Genomic DNA, 8523 nt, shown 5'->3' with positions numbered 1-8523 from the left:
AGAGCTCATTTAGGTAAATTCATTCCTAGGTATAATTCATACTATATTTAGAATTGATGATCATATATGACAAGTACTTGTTGATTTCAGTAACAACTTTTATAAAAGGGACTGAGAGATTTTAAAACCTTTTTCTCATTACCGCTTTCTTCTAAAGTAAAATTATGTAACAAATCTATGCATATTGGTTTATTTTGCATAGAATAAAAATTTGAATTTTTCATTTTATGTTTCTGAATTATACATTATAAGACTCATAGCTTTCCTTTTTTTAAAAGTAAGGAATTGTATTTTTTCTGAATTTTTTCCTGTTTCATGTGATTATATTAATTCACAAAGATTACTTGTATGGTATAATTTTTTAAATGAGAAATGCAAGAAACAAAAGCCTTCCAAGGTGGGAATGTGAAACATTTGCGTAATATATAAATATCTGTATAAGGGGCAGCCACTTAGGGGTATGGGCCAATCCATCTCATTGCCTGCCCTTCCATGGCTTGTGAGTTTAAAATTATATGTATATTTTAGATGGTTTTTAAAAAGAAAACTATTAATATAAAATTTACTGTCCATAAGTAATTTTATTGAAACATAGCCATATTCTTCTGTGTATTATGTACAGCTGTTTTTGTGTTAACAACTAGAGTTGGGTGACTGCTTCAGAGCTCTTACATGGGAAAGTTTAAAATACAAACTTTCTGGGTCCATACAGACATCCTGCCAGCCCATGGATTTTGGTATAGTACAGCATGACTGCTTTTCCCATGTATTAATGGGTAGGGTTATGTGTTTAGTTGCTTTCGGTGCTCCTGTTTTCCAGTCATTGTCACCCATGTCTAAGAGAATTGGTCATTATGTAAGCAGAACAAACACCATGTTGACCCCTATTGTTTGCAAGGAAAATAATCTTTAGTCTGAAATTATGTTGCAGATAATGAAAAAGATTTATATTATATAGAATGAAAGTCTGTTTGTGATGGCTCAGTGAAATGTACACATTTCCCAGATAGCACATATCACAGAAACCTCACGGTATTTAGCATTTGTTTATTTTCTTGGGAATGTCAAGCAGCGGTTTTCAAAATCTACTCTGCCTCTTTAGAGTAATTCATCTCTCACCAGTTCACAGGTGTAACTCAGAATTTATGTGTACTTTATTATTCAGGATATTTAGACATTATAGAGTTTTGTTGTTCGTGGATGGAAAATAAGTGAAAAGTTACAAAAGGATGACTTATTGTATACCAAACTTGACAAATGTAGGAACTGAAGAGAAAAGTGTAGCCTGAGAAAAAACACATGTATTTTCAAACAACCGTCCCCTGTGGAATTGAGTATAGGACAAAGTCTTTCATTAATGAAATAGATACTGTGGGCTTGAGTCTAGAGTAGTTTTTAAGATAAGGGAAAAAAAGGAGAAGTATACCTCTAGCTTTGCAATCTTTCGCAATTAGGTTTGTAGGATACAATGAACCCCTGATCTCCCAAGGCACCAAGAATGCTACTAATTATGTACCATCTTGAGAAGAGAGAAGATCACAACACTGGTCACTGATTATATTCTGTGCTCCAGATAAGCTTAGTGAACACCTAAGACTTAGTGTAATGATCACTGTGGAGTGAGATAAATGGGTTCTGTAAACATCTGCAGCAAGAACGTCCCATAAAAAAACATACTTTCAGGGATATTTTCTCTGAGCCCTTAGTGTACTATCATACCTACCTTCAAATCATTCTTTCCAAATACATTGGGAAGTTCAGTGGTTAGTTAGTGCTCACATTCTGAAAATATATTAGGATGAGATGTAAAGTGTAAAGAGCTGGAGTAAAACCGCTTCATAATATCAGCTTTGGTTTGGTTTTCTTTGTAAAAGAAGGCCATTCTTAATACTTTAATAAAATAATCTGGCTTCCAACTTTTCCTTAAGAAAGCGTGTGTAGATTAGTATGCTATATACCACATAGCATCTACTTGTAACAATACACAAAAGTTCTTTTGTGAAGGGTAAGGACTCAGTATCAGTAACCAACGAATGTGAGCAAAATGGTTGCTGTAGGAGCTAAAGATGAACTTTAGGAGAAGCAGCTGAAGAAAGGCTTTATCTTATAAGTAGTCATCAGGAGATTTTTATACATTTATTTATTAGAATGGTAATACTAGGTTTTTTGAAATAATTTCATGAGGGGAAAGAGGGTTGTATGTTTATTTTACTTTCTGTTTACTTAATGAGTCCTGGGCGGGTGTGGTTGTACACACCTGCAATCCCAACTCTTGGGAGGCTGAGACAGGAGGATCCCAGCAAGTTGGAGGCCAGCCTGGGTTACCTAGTGAGTTCAAGGCCAGCCTGGACTAGATAGGGAGACCCTGTCTCTAAAAATAAAAGCAAACCATGAATTGTGTACAAATTCAGCCTCCCAGAATCATGCAGTTTTACTCCTGGCTTTTTGGATAACTTCTTTTTTGGAAATGCCTTTTAAAAAAAAGATTTCTAATTGCTCTGAATGTTTATATTTAGATTTTTCAATTTTAAAATTGACATTAGTATAAGTGAGTTCAAAGTAATTAGAAAATTGTATTGATTTTTCTTACATTTACTCTAGCTAAAATTTTATTACCACTAGGTTGTGCTAAAGCAGTAGCTTTTGTACACTGATAGTATCCATTGTTTCTTTCAGTTTTTTGTTTTTGGTTTTTTTTTTTCTCATTAAGTTTATTGGTCCATTTTAGGCATGCAGTACAGTTACATTCATCATTGGGATCTTGTACCTTTACATGACAGGTCTTGGTTCTCATTTTTTCCCCTTGTCCCTGTCCTCCCTTCACCCCCTCTTCTCCTCCCCATTTACAAACACTTTATTTCCATTTTTTCATTTTTTTTCTTTTCCCTTATTTCTTTCAGTTTTACCAGTATTATTATAAGAATTTTCTTTTTCTTGCCTCACAGGCACTCTCCCCTTCATAGCACCAAGCACCAACCTATAACAATTTTGAAAATGCTATAAATGTAAACTGTGATATATTTTCAAATTTTAAAGCAGTAGTATTCTCTTTTTAAACTGAATTGTTGGAAAGAATAAGAAAATGAAAAAAATGAATAAAAAATGAATGTACTTATTTAATTTTGTAAAACTTTCCAAATAGTAAAAATTACAGAAAGATGTCATCAGCTTCTCACATTGTTCACAAAGTATTTTTTATAAATAATTGATTACAGTTAATTTAAAACACAAAACGATTCTTTTGTATATTTGAGAATATTTTACTAAGGATCTAAATACTTAAAATTAATTCTAAACTAGAATAATAAATAAGCTAAACATAAAATTTTAAGTCACCCTAACATTTAAATCAGTCTTATGTAACAGTTCCTAATTATATATATGATGTCTAAGAAAATCAAAGAGAAATATATTCATGTAGCAGTAGTAGAGGATGTCATAAATTCCTTTTGGATGTAAAATGACAGAAATGAATTTTGGGATCCCTGAGCATCCTGTAATCCATAATACTCCAGGACCTGAAACTCAGTACTGATGTAATACCACAAATGGAATACCCCACACCTAACGTTGTATGACTTTTTCCAGTAAAAAATAGGTCAACTAAAAACATTGTATAAATATTACTTTCAGGTAATAAATTATATGTGATACAAAAATATTATTTTTAGGCCTGGATCTCACCCCTGATATATCTCATCATACTGTATATGTGCAGTAATTCCAAAATCTGAAACCTGAAGCTCCTAAAGTATACCTGAGGCTAGGGGAGTAACTAGAGGCATAGCCCTTGCCTAGCATGCACAAGGCCCTGGCTCCAATCCACAGTATGGTACCAATCAAGTAATCAGTGTTACTCAGTGTTACATACATAATACATGCAATTCAACATGTACAATGTAATGGTTAAGAGCTAGATCATACGAGGTTTGGATCCTGACCAGCCCCTTAGGTACTTTGGGACTAGGAACTCTTATTTATGGTGTTTTTAAAGTATTTAATGAGAATCTAGAAATAAAATCAGCAGTCACAAGGATCTCATTTCCTGGCTTTCCCATCCCCATTTCCATCTCAGGTTAGATACTCCTGACTTGAGGCTTCATTTGTTGTGATGATTATTATATCTGTAATTGTGATTGTACCTTTATAATTTATATGTAAGCAATATATCCATAAAAGATTGAAAAGTTTCATCACAGTAACACTACTTTCCTCACCTCATCACTTTTAGTCTTTCCATAGCTTTAAATAACATTTAGATTTTTTTTCTTATTGTTCCATCAACTTTTAAAAATTTTCTCTAGACTTAGAAAGATAACTAAGGTCTTTGTTCTTCCACAGAGCTTCTTTTTCCACCTTCCAAACTGCTAGCCTATAGCATGCATCTTTGAAATTTGCCCATTTCATGCGTTATTTAATTTATTGGCATAAAAATGTTCATAGTACTCCCTTACAATCTTTTTAAATTTCTGCACAATTAGTAGTGCTGTTTACTAGTTTATTTCTGATTCTGCTACATTGAACCCACCAAACCCCCACCCCCAGGCAGTCTAGCTAACTTTTGACAATTTTATTGATTTTTCCAAATAACCAGCTTTTGCTTCTGTTACCTATTTTATTCAATTCTGTTCTAATTCATATTTCACTCCACTCAATTGCTTTGGGCTTTGTTTGCTCTTTTTCTGCCTTATTAAGGTGGGAGGTTAGGCTGTGTTCATTTGTGATCTTAACAAAGTTACATATGTGAAAGCATTGTATATTATCTTCATTTTCATCATACTGATACACAGTATTTTCTATTGAGCAGTTTTTGGGTATATTGTTTAGTAATTTGGTGTTTAAATTCCAACATATTCATGAACTTTCAAATTTTCCTTATTGGTTTTTAATTTCATTATGATTATTTTGCATAATTTCACTTTATTTACATTTAGTGAGGCTTGTTATTTATTTAGTTAGTTGGTTAGTTACCGGAGATGGAACTTAGGATATTGCACATGCAAGGCACGTGCTGTGCCACTGAGCAAAATCCCCGGCTCTATTGAGGCTTGTTTTATGACCTAATATAGGGCAAATCCTGAAGTATGTTCTGTGAACTCTTGAAAAGAAAGTATGTACCTCTAGCTACCTATGTGATAAAGAGGAAACAGTCCTTAGCTTAATTCCATGCTTCAGAGCATTATGAAGCCTACTGACTAAGTTTAAATTTTAAATTCAAGCCGGGAATGGTCATGCACACCTGTAGTCCCAGCTTGGGGAGGCTGAGGCAGGAGATCACCCTGAGTTTGAGGCCAGCCTGACCTACATAGTGGGAACCTGTCTCAAAAAAAAAAAAAAAAAAAAAAAAAGGTAAATTCAGCAAAAAGATATGTCTTTCAAGGAAACTAACATGTTACTATATGTATTAAAAGTGTGAGATTAGCTAGAAACAGTATTTAATGGTCACTTGCATATCCTGTCACACATTGAAAATGCTAAGAGTCAGAAAGAATACTAGAATAAACAGCAGAGCCTCCTGACTGAGCTTTGTCTCCCCAAGCAATAGCCTAACTACACAAAGAAGTGAAAGGAATAAATAAATACACCTATAACTGGAGTGACCATATGTCCCAGGTTGCTTATTATCCAGGTATAATTACTAATAGTTTCCTCTAAAGTTTTTAAACATGCTTCAGTTTGGGTAATGAATTATGATTGCCCTGTTTGTAACTTAATACCAGGTGCGACCTCCATGTTTGGAAGCTCTTGGTTAACGCACTACTGACTACTGAGTGAGGGTTCTCGGCCCTCACTGCACATTACTTAACCTAGAAAATGTTTTTATTTTTTAATTAATTTTATGGGTACACTTGATATACATGCTGCTCACATTCAAAGGGAATTTGTACCTGTACATAATATATCTTTATTCTTTTCTTCCTATTCCCTCTTCTTCCCTTATTTATAAACACTATGTTTCCATTTTTTTTTTCTTCTATTCTGTTTTGGAAGTTTGATGGCCAATACTATTGGGAAAAGGTTGAGTATCAACACCCACCTTGAGAAAAGCCCACCCTGTAGTATATCATTTTTCTCTTGTCCATTTAAGCAATATACTAATGACTATGTCTATTTGTACCTCCCCTTTTCCTGCCCCTCCAATTTCTGTCCAACTACCTTATTTTGTTTGTTTGTTTGTTTGTTTGTTTGTTTTTGGTACCAGGGGTTAAACTTGGGACCTTGCGCTTGCGAGGCAGGCTGCAGCACCTCTGAGCTAAATCCCCAGCCCCTGTCCAACTACCTTAGAGTTACTCTTTGTTACTAATCCCTACTCCTCAGAATTATTGAGACCTCCATGTTTCACACAGGTACCACAGAATATCTGTAATTCTTACCTATCTCTTTTAAAATACTTAGAAGTTGCTCCTCTTAATGGTACTATTTCTTCTGTTTTTTTAGTGTGGCTATAATTTGTTTGTTTTTGCATCTTAGTCACTTAATGAAATTTTGAAAGATGACGGGGAAAGTCTTGGGTTTTATTTTTGTTTTGTTTTTTTGTGTGTGTATTTTGTTTTTTTGTGTTTGTTTGTTTGTTTGTTTTTTGAGACAGGGTCTCACTATGTAGTTGAGATTGACCTGGAACTCACTATGTAGCCCAGGCTGGTCTCGAACTCACAGCAATCCTCCCGCCTCAGCCTTCGAGTGCTGGGATTACAGGTGTGTGTTACCACACCTGGCTCTCAGTTTTGTTTTTATATCTTTTTTATGTGTGTCACTTGGCTTTTAAAGAGCACAAGGGCTAGTTCTAACGTTCTTGTGCATTTTCTTTTACTATTTCGTACTTCCCAGCAACAAGTAGAATCAAGAATTTCCATTTTGCATAGAGGAATACAATGGTAGCTTGGTTCACAAACTTAATTTGTTCTACGATTTTGGAAAGAGCCATGTTTGTGTTTGTGTGGGGAAAATGGCTGGAGTTGTGTTTGGCACACAATCCACAGAAAGAATCAAAATTTGCCAGATGCTTGTTTTCAAACCAAATTGTTTGCAAAGAAAAGCGTTTGTGAACTGAGGGACCATTGTACTTTTCTTCTGAATCCAAGATAACACTGTCAGTTAAGTCTTGTAAAACATCTTGCCATCTTATTACAAATGTAGTAAGAGCTCTGCAAAATCAAAACCAAATGTGGCCAGGTGTGGTGGAGCACACCTGTAATCCCAGCACTTGGAGGCTGAGGCAGGAGGATCACTGTGAGTTCGAGACCAGCTGGGGCTACATAGTGAGTTCCAGGTCAGTCTCAACTACATAGTGAGACCCTGCCTCAAAAAACCAAACCCCCCCCCAAAAAAAACCCAAATGTGAACGAACAGCTTTGGGGAAATAGCCTAAGTTCCTTAGTTCCATTATGAGTTTATGTTGTTAATGTCAGAATTAAGAGACTTTCTATACTTTCAGTTCTCCATTACCCCTGCCTAAATGCTGCCTTATAATCAGGGTATAAATTCCAGTTTGGAAAATATTAATATCTGCAGTTATCTACCACAGTTAATTTCCTGTTCATCTTTCTTAATTACTGATGAGTGGTAACTGGCGGGGAGAGGGCATCCAGAAATGAGTAAAGGAGTTTGTAATACTGTCAACTGCTTTCTTGGGATTAGTAAGTTTAATTTGGACCTCTCCTCTTATCACTTAAAACTACCCAACATTCAACACAAGATTTTTAGCAAATGATGTCCAGTACTTACCATTCCTGTTTATATAGTAATCAGAAAATTAACCAAGGCAGTCAGGCAAGTGAAAGAAATAAAAGGGACATCTATAGGGACAAGTCAAATTGTTATGTGCCGATGATCTGATCCTCTGCATAGAAGATCCCCAAAATTCCACCAAAAGATTCCTAGGGTTAATAACCAAATTCAACAATGCAGGAAGACAAAATCAACACAGAAAAATAAATGATATTGCTATAGACCAAAAATGAATTCACAGAAGACAGAGTTTTGGAAAAAGTACCATTTACAATAGCATCAAAAAATCAAATACTTAGGAATTAACCTAATCAAGGAGGTGGTTAGTTTTCTCTGTAATGAAAATTACATTTCACTCTGAAAAAGGAGATTAAAAAAGATGGTTTGAAAATTGAAAGATATCTCCTGTTCCTGAATAAGCAAAACCAATATAGTAAAAATGGCCATACTTCCAAAAGTGACACATAGATTTAATACAATCCCAATCAAAATACAAAGAGCATTCCTTACAGAAGTAGGGAAAAAAACCCTTAAATCCATATGGAATAAAAGATCTGGAATAGAAATTGCAATCCTGGATAACAAGAGCAAACAGGAGGCATCACAATCCCAGATTTCAAATCATACTAAAGAGGAAGTAGAACCTCAGATGGATATAGCCACACTGCTGTTTTTAAAGATGTAAAAGCTAGAAATTGGTGGCCTATATAACAAAACCATTGTATTCTTCCCTCTTTTCTCATTGTATATACGATTGGTGTGAGAGGGGAGATGAAATGGGATTTAGAACACACA

This window comes from Fukomys damarensis, unplaced genomic scaffold (genome assembly GCF_012274545.1).
Source record: "Fukomys damarensis isolate Sample0158 unplaced genomic scaffold, DMR_v1.0_HiC HiC_scaffold_20, whole genome shotgun sequence".
Taxonomy (NCBI): Eukaryota; Metazoa; Chordata; class Mammalia; order Rodentia; family Bathyergidae; genus Fukomys; species Fukomys damarensis.
Note: the sequence above shows the minus strand (reverse complement) of the source record.